Raw genomic sequence first — 12,084 nt, forward strand, 5'->3', positions numbered from 1 at the left:
GGCAGCACAAGGCGTATCATAGTCATCAACCCTGAGATAAGAATAGCCACTAACTGTAAAAAAGTTATACCTCGAACAACCATCTGATGTGCACACCGAAAAATGTTCCATCTAACGATCATTTGCTACAAAATGTCTTAAGTATCAATTTGACAACTAACCTAACCCCATGGCACTACAGCCCTTGAAGGGCCTTGGCCTGCCAAGCGATCGCTGCTCAGTCCGAAGGCCTGCAGGTAACGAGGTATCGTGTAGTCAGCACGACGAATCCACTCGGCCGTTATTCTAGGCTTTCTAGATCGGGGCCTCCAGCTCACCGTCAGATAGCTCCTCAATTCTAATCACGTAAGCTGAGTGGACCTCGAATCAGCCATCAGATCCAGGTAAAAATCCCTGACCTGGGAGAAAATCGAACCCGGGGCCTCAGGGTAAGAGGCAGGCACGCTACATCTACACCACGGGGCCGATTCAACTTGACAACATCAAAGTCAATCAGTTCGTTGCGAAAGGTACGATCAGAGGCTTCTTCGCAAAGTTCTGCAAGCACTTCCATCTGGACAATGCCTTTGTTCTAATCCCTGTTGCCGAGCTCGATAGCTGCAGTCGCTTAAGTGCGGACAGTATCCAGTATTCAGGAGATAGTGTGTTCGAACCCCACTGTCAGCAGTCTTGAAGATGGTTTTCGTTGGTTTTCCATTTTCACACCAGGCAAATGCTGGGGTTGTACCTTAATTAACGCCACGGTCGCTTCCTTCCCACTCTTAGGCATTTCCTGTCCCATCGTCGCCATAAGACCTATCTGCTTCGGTGCGACGTAAAGCAACTTATAAAAATTTTTAAAAAAGCCTGTTGTACACCATCAAAGTTTTGTTTCATTTCAATACTTCACAAGAAAAATTGCCAAATCTTGTCGAAGACTGTACAACACTGCTGAAAGTTTGACAAGATTTCAAAAGATTTGGCAAGTTGTCGTAGCATTTTGTTTCAACATGGAGGAAAGGCAAGTGGTAGTGGTGGTGATTATTGTTTTAAGAGGAAGTGCAACTAGGCAGCCATCCTCTATATAAAAGAAAAATATCCTGAAGTTATCGGCCAAAGAAAGAAAGTGCCACGAAGGACGTGAAAATGCTCTAATAGCGTCGGGGTCGGAAAAAAACAAGTTGACCAAGGGAGGTCATATAGGAGAGATGCAAGTGAGGAGCCTGGCACATGTAAGTGGAAGAAATGCCAGGATTCAGCTAAGGGTCCCGTGGTCGTCCGCCCATGCTCCATGTTAAGATGGAACTACGAAGAAATGCAAACAGCAGTTGTGTTTCTTGGACTAGCAGTGGGATATATTCTTAAACAAGCGAAACGTGCAATAAACAATACTTTACAAGGGAAAAATATTAATGTGGCTCAGGTGGCAGCGCGTCGGCCTCTCACCGCTGGATACCACGGTTCAAATCCTGGTCACTCCATGTGAAATTTGTGCTAGACAAACAGGAGGCAAGACAGTTTTTTCTCCGGGTACTCCGGTTTTCCCTGTCATCCTTCATTCAAGCAACACTCTCCATTAACATTTCATCAGTCAGTCATTTATCACTGCTCCAGAGGAGTGCGACAGGCTTCGGCAGCCGGCACATTTCCTATCCTCGCCGCTAGATGGGTGCTTCATTCATTCCATTCCTGACCCGGTCGAATGACTGGAAACAGGCTGTGGATTTTCATTTAATCTTCAACAAAAATAATTTCAGTGTATTTACTGCCATAACATCATTTGCAGAGGTTGTGTTATTTTGCATTTACTAACATGAACTGAATAAAAATGACAACAAAGCAACGGGAATTCATATCCAATTATCTGAAAACATCTTAGGAATTCAATAATAATAATAATAATAATAATAATAATAATAATAATAATAATAATAATATACGAAGATCGTCATAAATTAAACATTGCTGATAGCGTTGTAGGTTACCATAATGTAATAAACACAAATACTGTCCACTTTTTTTTTTTAGATATCTCTTTTGCAATCTCCTCGTACGCTACCGTTTTATTCATTTGATTGTGGTTATCTACGTATTCCACTGAATATAGACAGGGATGTCCCCCGTGTTTAGCAGTTAATACTCACATAACATCCGTCGTTCATGAAGACGAAGCCATTTTTGTTGTTTTGATTCCCGCCCCAGCAATCCCAGCATGCCTAGCGGCATAGCGCGCACCGTTAATACTTGAATTACATTAATGAATTCTTTCAAAGACTTGGCAATTCTTTGATCGATTAGAACATGTTCAAATTCACTTACAAGACTTGTCAAGACTTGTCAAGTATTGCAAGTGATTTGACATGTAAACTTGTAAAGTACCGGTACTGAAAATTCTTGTGAAGTCTTGAATTTGACAAATATTTGATCATGTACAACAGGATTAACCTCCCGAAGGTATCACCACCTTGACGAAGGCAAAATACATTTTACCGGGTGTTTGGAGGCTTAACGTTCCTCTTCACCGCCACTAACTTTTTAGAAGCATATTTTTTCCAAATTATTGTAGCGAAGAGGGGGTTTTCTCCTCTGACTTGTAGGTACTCCACCTACAAGACAGATCGCTTTTACCCCCGCCAGTGCAATGATTGAGATCTTCCGGCTCATCGGCTATTCCTAGGAAAGAGATGAGTAAAAGGGCATAGTTCGCCCTGGGACTCTCCATTCTTCGCCCACAAAAAAAAAAAAAAAAAAAAAAAAGTTCAGCAGCAGCGTGTTCAAATGATCCTTAGAGCTATCCCGGCGGGAGCACATGCTCTTGGTAGAGCCACCCAAGCAGGATAGGTCTAAGGTCTAAGGTGATGGTCCAGACTAAGAGTGATACCCTGGTCCTCCAGGTTAGGGGCTGGGCGTAGGGTTAACTCCCCTACCTTGTAAAAAGACAAATGCTACGGATACCTTAAGACATTCTACAGGAAAAGCGGATAACTTGGTGACGACCCGGCGAGAAAAACGGCTTAAGAGAAGGAAAAATGATATAGTAGCAACGTGGAATATAAGATGGATTGATGATGTTGAGGATGACCTTAGAAAGATGGGAGTTAAATGCTGGAGAAGGAAAGCCGAGGACCGGGACGAATGAAGGCAGGTGATTAAGGAGGCCAAGGACCTACATGGACTGTAGCGCCGACCAGTAAGTACAACAAGATTAAGAATTGCAATTACTGCTCTCAAAGACTCTATTGCAATATTACGCAATCATTTCAATGGACCCTAAACGATAAAGTTTTTCCAAAGTCCCTCACTTTAAATTACGAAATCATAGTGTTCAGTGGCCTTGGCTGGCGAGACCAAGTGTTTACACCGCACTATGTCTTCTGGTATGGGCTAGAGTAATGTTGTTACTTTCATTGATCTGTCTCTGTCTTACCTTGGCTTTAACAGTATCAAAGTGACTGAGGTATGAGCGATGCTAGTAATGCCATTCCTTATGTAGCCAGTCCCTGTTACGATTGGTGTGAAAATGTTGCTCACAGGGTCGGTTGTTGCATGTATTTCAGTGGTTGGCAGACTGATATGTAATAGCAACGTCTGGCTCGGTGAGGAAAGCAACGGGAAACTACCTCACTCCTCATTTCCCTAGTACTCCTCTTCTGTGATGCCTAGACCATCTATGACAGCTTATGGCGGAGCTGTTGAGGATCCAACCAGCCTTCGGGCTGAGGAATGAACACACACACACACGCGCGCGCATTGTTCAGTAGGCTTTGTCTTATGGCAACCGCTGAATGGGGAAAACTTATTGTTTCTTCTCAACCAATAACAATAAAATACGTGAAAATTACGTAATGGACTTCTACATTTTAACAATCCTGATCAAGTCCCTGGTGAAAGGAATAATACATGATTAATTCATTACTCCAGACAGACTGCGCGCCAAAAGCCTGGATTCAATAACAAATCTCTACGCGGTGTTCGTATAGAATGAAGGCATATGTCATGTTGATGGTGATTCGTCCGTCGGATGGAAACATCAAGCCTTGAACAAACCCTTTGGTGATATTCGACAGGATTAGGCTATGTACCGACTTCGGGTTTCACCCTCTCCCTTTCTACATCATATACCACGTCATTCATTTTATTTCATTAATTCCTCTGATGAGGCTGATGTCAGGAAGAGCATCCGGTCATGAAAACAGAGAAACAGGACAAAGGATGAACACACATACTTGAATACTCCAGACCAAGAAAAGAGAAGAAAAAACCACGCATCCAATTTCGTGTAAGAAAATTTGTATATCTTCAAATGTAGATTTGTTTAGTAATTAAATATATGAAGGTAGTATTCCATAAATAATAATAATAATAATAATAATAATAATAATAATAATAATAATAATAATAATAATAATAATAATACATTTGGCCATGTCGTTAGGGGCGCGCAACTGTGAACTTGCATCCGAGGAATAGTGGTTTCCAGCCGGCAGCCCTGAAGACGTGTTTTTCCATTTTCACACCGGGCAAATGCTGGGGCTGTGCCTTAATTAACGCCATGGCCGCTTCCTTCGCACTCCTAGCCCTTTCCCATCCCATCGTCGCCATAACACCTACCTGCATCGGTGCTACGTAAACCAACTTGTAAAAATTATAATAATACTAACAGAAAGCAATTCGGTATTGATAATTTTACCAAAAGGCATTTACAACAGTAGGCCTACTCCTAACATTGTAAGATGTGTAATTAATTGTGGAACGTTATTTGTAACTGTTATTTATAATCGTTCATTTTTGTACCAGTGACACAGGTAACGGTTACATGAAAATAACGTTGTCGGCCATCACTAAAGAACAGGCGTTGTGATTCTTGCGATCCACCAGTGGCTAACGGGGGAGCTTCACTAGAGAAACATTTCTCCCTCCCGCCAGTGGCCGCCAATGGGGCGCTCAGAGCTCCCCTCATAACACAGCGTTTCTTCTTTACCGGGGAGAGGAGCAACCCAATGTACGGCTGTATTTTTTGTCGCACACAAGTGTAGTGCTAGCCTTCTCATAGACTCACACACTCAAACAGTGTCTCTCTTCCTTAAATTCCCCGTAGACTTTCGGAAAATGTGTCACGAGCATGGGACTACTACTGAACTACTTTCCTCTTGGGCGGATTTATTGTCTAGCGAGCCCATCCGACTGAATCTTTTGGTGGTCCCTTGTAAGATTCTAGCGGCGCATTTTCCTCCGAAGTGCACGGATGCTGGGATTATTGCTAAATGACCTCCACACACGTTTCTGTATAAATCTTATTTTCTCACAATGCATAAGTCTTATCGTTCTTTTGTAGATACAGTCATTTTTCTCTCAATTTATCGGATCTCTTTATCCGCCCTGTGAATGGAGACAAAGGTGCGGCAATTAAATAACGAGACTGATGTGAAAAATGTGATTTATTGCAAACAAAGTTACAATACACTTTTATCCCCTTCAACATACTCCCCTCCCCTATCGATACACCGGTGCATACGTGCCTTCCACTGTTCGAAGCAATGCCGTAGGTCATCCTTTGTCATCCTGCCCAACACCTCTGCCGTTTTTACCCTTACGTGTACTACAGAATGAAAATGTGTTCCCTTCAATACACTTTTCACTTTTGGGAAGAGATAAAAGTCACACGGACCAAGATCAGGCGAATACGGAAGATGTTCTAGCACAGGAATGCGCTTGTCAGCTAAAAAATGCGTCACAGACAGGGCGTTGTGCGCTGGTGCGTTGTCGTGGTGAAGATTATGTATTATCTGTATCCCTGCAGTTCGTAAGAGGCTACTAAGAGAAGAATAGTCAAAGAATCTGTACCCGCTCTCACGTCTTCTTAGCCCAAAAACATATCAATGATTCCACGCTTCTCCGTATAGCGGAGAAAATATACACCCCCACTCCCGCCAATGGCGCAACAGCCCCGAAGGGCCATGGTCTACCAAGCGACCGCTGTTCAGCCCGAAGGCCTGCAGATTACGAGATGTCGTGTGATCAGCACGACGAATCCTCTCGGCCTTTATTCTTGGCTTTCTAGACCGGGGCCGCCATCACACAGTCAGATAGCCCCTCAATTGTAATCATGTAGGTAGGCTGAGTAGATCTCGGACTAGCCCTTAGATTCGGGTAAAAATCCCTGACCTGGCCTGGAATCGAACCCGAGGCCTCCAGGTAAGAGGCAGGCACTCTACCTCTACATCACGGGGCCGGCGGAGAAAATATACAGATGCGAAGATATTTTCTACTTTTGCTTGCTGACTAATAATTTTCTTACACTGACTTCATCTTTAGGCATAATAGTAAGAACGAAAAAGCCGGGCTGAGTGGCTCAGACGGTTGAGGCGCTGGCCTTCTGACCCCAACTTGGCAGGTCCGATCCTGGCTCAGTCCAACGGTATTTGAAGGTGCTCAAATACGTCAGCCTCGTGTCAGTAGATTTACTGGCACGTAAAAGAACTCCTGCGGGACTAAATTTCGGCACCTCAGTATCTCCGAAAACCGAAGGAGTATTTAGTGGGACATAAACGAAAGAAATAATCAGTAGCCTAATTGTACTAGACTGTAATACTACTATTAACATAGTAAAGACAGTAATGTACAGTACCACAACATTAAGATCAAACACAAAAATGTAGCTGATGTTTAAGGTAGGGCTACCAGATCTCAGCTAGGAAATAAGAGGACACGTAGTAATTTATAAGGGAAAACTTTCCGTATTGAAACAAAGTGGTAAAACATAATGCATAAATACATACGCTATCTAATCAAAGGTATCCGGACATGGCATGACCTAGTGTTCGCTCTTCACTGTCTTCTAGTGTGGGCTAGAACAAATCTGTTACTTTCATTGATGTCTGTCTTATCCTTGGCTTTGACAATGTGAACATGACCGAGGTATGAGCGATGCAGTAATGCCATTCCTTTTGCAGCCCATCCCTGTTATGAATGTCGTGAAAATGTTGCTCTTAGGGTCGGTTGATGTGAGCATTTCAGTGGGCTTGGTAGACTGATTTGTAATAGCAACTTCTGGTTGAGCGAGGAAAGCAACGGGAAAACTACCTCCCTCTTGATTTCCCTAGTACGCCTCTTCAGTGACGCCTGGGCCACTTGTGACAGCTTATGACAGAGCTGTTGAGGTCCAAACCAGCCCCCAGGCTGAGCACTCAACATACATATAGACCTATATGTCACAAGAGTTGGACCCGCCAGTATAAAAGGAGACGAGTAGTATTTTGCTGTCAGTAGAAAAGCAGTAACAGCAGAGTGGATCGGTCAGGAGAGCTCAGTGATTTCGTACGTGGGGTAGTCATTGGATGTCACCTGAGTAACAAATCCATCAGGGACATTTCAACTCTTCTAAAGCTTCCCAAGTCGACTGTAGGTGATGTGATTGTGAAGCAGAAATGTGAAAGAATAACCGCAGGTAAACCAAGACCAGGCAGATCTCATTTAATGACGGACAGGGACCGTCGAGAATTGAGGAGGGTGGTTGGACCAGCAGTCCAGGAGTTCAAAAAGAATTGGGCGCAAGCCGAACATTTCTGTAGTCGACGCTAAGCGACACTTGAGGTGGTGTAAAGAGCGTCGCCACTGGGCAATGGATGCCTGGAAGCGAGTGATCTGGAGTGATGAATCACATCCGATGGAAGGGTTTGGGTATGGTGAATGCCTGGAGAACGTTACCTGCAATCATGTATAGTGCCAAGAGTGAAGTACGGAGGAGAGGTGTAAAGATATGGGGGTGTTTTTCGTGGTTAGGATGTGGTGCCCTTATTGCGCTTAAGAAAACTCTAAATGCGGAAGGATATGAACACATTTTAAACCATTCTGCACTGCGGCACTGCGTACGGTAGAGGAGCAGTTCGGAGACGATGAGTATTTGTGTCAGCACCCAGTCATAAAGGGTTCCGTCTCACGAGTTCCATTCCCGTGAGTTCCGAAAACAAATTGGTTAGGAAAAACGTCCCATGAGTTCCTACCGCGTATTCACGCCTGAGTAAATAAGCTAATGAGTCCCACTAGTTCCGAATGTCTGTGGAAAACCCAGCTGTCAGTTCTGAGTTTTGACCGGCTAATAACAATACGACGCGACTTTGAAAAGTTAATGGCCTTACCACCAGGTACCTAAGGGCTATTTTCAAGTAATTTGTGTTTGTGTCTTTGAGCGGAGCAGATAAACACGGAGTTCAAAATAGCATTAAAGGAAACCAAATTTTGATATTTAATGGTTACCGTTTTTATAAGAAACGCGATAACAAATCAAGCGAAGTGCGGATTTGTGCTGCAAAACCATGTGCCGGAAAAGTGATTTTAAAAAATTGGGAAATGACTAAAGAAGTGGACCATGATGTTCCTGATATGGCCAGCGTTGAAGTGTTCAAAGCAGCTTCCATGAGCAGGAAAAGAGCTTGCGAGGAGAATAACACTTCAATCTCACAGGTAAGGATGATTCATATTACTTTCTTATTGCTTCTCTTTATTTATTTTTATAAGATATTTTATTAATCAAATACAGAAAATGAATGTAATTTAATGTAATTTAACAATATTGTAATCATGAATTACATAATTACAAGCGGTAAAGTGAACCATTCTAACGTCATGTATTTTTTTCAGATATACGACGAAGAAAACGGACACTTGCATCAGACAGGATACGAGTTAGTGACTCGAATACCTCAGTTCCTAAGTTTAAAGAGTTAATTGTACAGACAGCGGAGTAAAGCACAAGGAGTGCTGAAAGAACTAATGCATCGAAATGAAGTAAATTTAGCTGAAGAAACTCTATGTAGGCTATGCCGGATGGCACAAACTTATTATTGGCTGACGTCTGTGAAGGCGACAGATTATTGATATTTGCGAGCACTAGAGGCAAAGAAATATTAAAAGAAAACAAAAACACTTCTTAACGGACGGGATATTTAAGAGTGTCAGTAGCAAAGTGTACACCATTCATGAAGACTTGGGAAGCAACAAGGACGAGATAAATGTAACGCCTGCTGTTTACGCACTGCTTCCAAACAAGTGCAAAGCCACTTATGTTCGCCTCTTCGCTTTCGAATATGTATAAAACTAGCCAGGAAATCAGAAACACCATCAAGCAGTGTGCTGCACTTGTATTCCTCAAACCAGAAAAAGTAGAACATGGTTGGCTACACATTCATAGCACGCTCCCGGACAATGAAAAGTTAATCGAGTTTTTTGATTACTTTGTCGAGCAATGGCTTAAAAACGTGCATATTCCGATTGAAATGTGGAATTGCCATGGGAAGAGGCATAGAACGAATAACTCTGTACAGTGTTGGAACTATAAGCTGAATTTGAAATTCGGAAAACCACATCCCCGTGTAAGAGACTTGGTGTTGTGTTTGAAGGAGTCTCACATTTCAGACGAAGAAATTATGCGGGCAGAGTTGAATTTGCAAACCACAAAATGGAAAAGAAAATGTGTTGCAATGGATGGCAGAATCCAAAGAGCAACTCAACAGTTTGAAGAGACCGGTGATTTAGCGGTATTTTTAAGAAATGTTTCTTTTGCTGTACATATTGATTAGAGTATAAAGAGAAGAATAATTCAGTTAAAAGATCAATTTGACGAAGCTACGTGCTGATTACTAAGTGACTTGTAAATAAGATAAACACTCAAACAGTGTCTCTCTTCCTTAAATTCCCCGTAGACTTGCGGAAAATGTGTCACGAGCATGGGACTACTACTGAACTACTTTCCTCTTGTCATCATGGGCGGATTTATTGTCTAGCGGGCCCATCGGACTGAATATTTTGGTGGTCCCTTGTAAGGTTCTAGCGGCGCATTTTCCTCCGAAGTGCACGGATGCTGGGATTATTGCTAAATGACCTCCACACACGTTTGACGAAGTTACTTGCTGATTACTAAGTGACTTGTAAATAAGATAAAAAAAAACAGTTCAAAGACGAAGCGACATGCTGATACTATTTTAAGAACTTCGTAAATATAACTCAAAACTGATTATTTTGACGAAGCCACATGCTGATACAGATACTGACAAGGGGAAAGCTGCTTATGGGAGCTACCGGTCCAGGGCGTTCGCGCCCCTCTGTTCGAAGAGCCAATTCATTAAAGAGGGCACGCACTCCCGGCTGGCGCTAACAATGGACCGTATTTGTTTCAGTTATAAACAAATTAATACAACTTTGCTGTAGAAAACAAAGCTGAAACTCGCTCAGGTAGTGTTCGGAACTGACGGGACTCGCTCAAGTAGTGTAATTGGCAGATAGCCCATTCGCGGAAGAATTCGGAACTGGTGGGAATCGGAACTCATGGGAATCAGAACTAATGGGAGGACACGGTCATAAAGCTGCATCTGTGAAGTAATAGTTTGTGGACAATAAAATTCCCGAAATGAACTGGCCTGCCCAGAGTCCCTACCTGAACCCAGTGGAACATGTTTGGGATGAGTTAGAACATCGGCTTCGCTCCAGACCCCAGCGTCCAATATCACTACCTTCTAAGGTTTCGACTCTTGAGGAAGAATGGGCTATCATTCCTCCACAGATATTCAGACACCTCATTGAACGTGACCCCAGCACAGTTAAAGCCATCATAAAGGTGAAGGGTGGACCCACCTCATACTAAGGTCCAGTAATAGGAAACGTGACACGGGTAAAATCTGAGTGCAGTTTCAGATAGGTGTGCGGATACTTTTGATCAGGTACAGTACTGTAGGCTAATATCGTAACTGCTGTGAGCTATTCATTCTTCATGTCCGCACAAATAGTGACTATCATTACAACTGTCTTTCAATAGCATACATACATACATTATCATTATAGACTGTTATGCCTTTCAGCGTTCAGTCCGCAAGCCTCTGTGAATTTACTAAACGTCGCCACAATCCTCGATTTGCAACTAGTGTTGTGGCCTCATTTAGTTCTATACCTCTTATCTTTAAATCGTTAGAAACCGAGTCTAACCATCGTCGTCTTGGTCTACCTCTACTTCTTTTACCCTCCATAGCAGAGTCCATTATTCTCCTAGGTAACCTATCCTCCTCCATTCGCCTCACATGACCCCACCACCGAAGCCGGTTTATGCGTACAGCTTCATCCATCGAGTTCATTCCTAAATTAGCCTTGGGTTACAGTAGTCACGTCCTAGTTCGTGGACCATGGGCAACGGCTGAGTGGCCTAGTAAGTGGTCCTGAGAGTCGGGATACCAGTTGCTATGGAATGGGAGTGGGCATCTCGGACATATTCTGAGTCATGGCCCTCCTTGTGCTCAGGCGGCTAGGACTATACAATCCACCGGTGGTCCATAACCCGTTAGAGGAGAGATCCTCACTTGGACTATGTGTAAGTAGGGTAGCATCCTGCTTCATGAATCTACCGAGCTCAGAACATTTTAATCTTTCAGTAGAATGCATTCAATTTACACTTTCATTTTGGCCTATCTACCACAAAGTTAAAAGCAATCATTGAGCACAAACACAACTTAATGAGCTTAGAATCATGGAAAGACACGTGCATGAAGTAATTTCTGCAATGGAGAGGTTATTCCAGAAAATAAAGAATATCAATAGGCCTATATGCGTAATATGATCTCTGTTTCAGTGCTGCCACCTTTTAAACGCTCGGAAATATTACCACCAACATTCCATTGTCTTTAAACTGATTTTTTTTACAAGTTGCTTTACGTCGCTACGTCGCACCGACACAGGCAGGTGTTATGGCGACGATGGGATAGGAAAGGGCTAGGAGTGAGAACGTAGCGGCCGTGGCGTAAATGAAGGTACAGCCCCAGCGTGTGCCTGGCTTGAAATTGGGAAACAATGGAAAACCATCGTCAGAGCAGCCAACAGTGGTGTTCGAACCCACTATCACCAGAATGCAATCTCACAGCTGCGCGCCCCTTACCGCACGGCCAACTCGCTCGGTCTCTTAGGCCCGTATACACCAACGTCAGTTATTTTTCCTGTTATCTTAGATTTCCAAAACTCGGATAATGTCATTATCACGGACAATCCCCACATCTGTATTCCCCACAGAATGTATTATGTCGGTTTACCAAATTTTTTTTTCGTTTTAATCTGAACTTGAACCTT

Source organism: Anabrus simplex, chromosome 6 (assembly GCF_040414725.1).
Source record: "Anabrus simplex isolate iqAnaSimp1 chromosome 6, ASM4041472v1, whole genome shotgun sequence".
In the NCBI taxonomy this organism is placed as follows: Eukaryota; Metazoa; Arthropoda; class Insecta; order Orthoptera; family Tettigoniidae; genus Anabrus; species Anabrus simplex.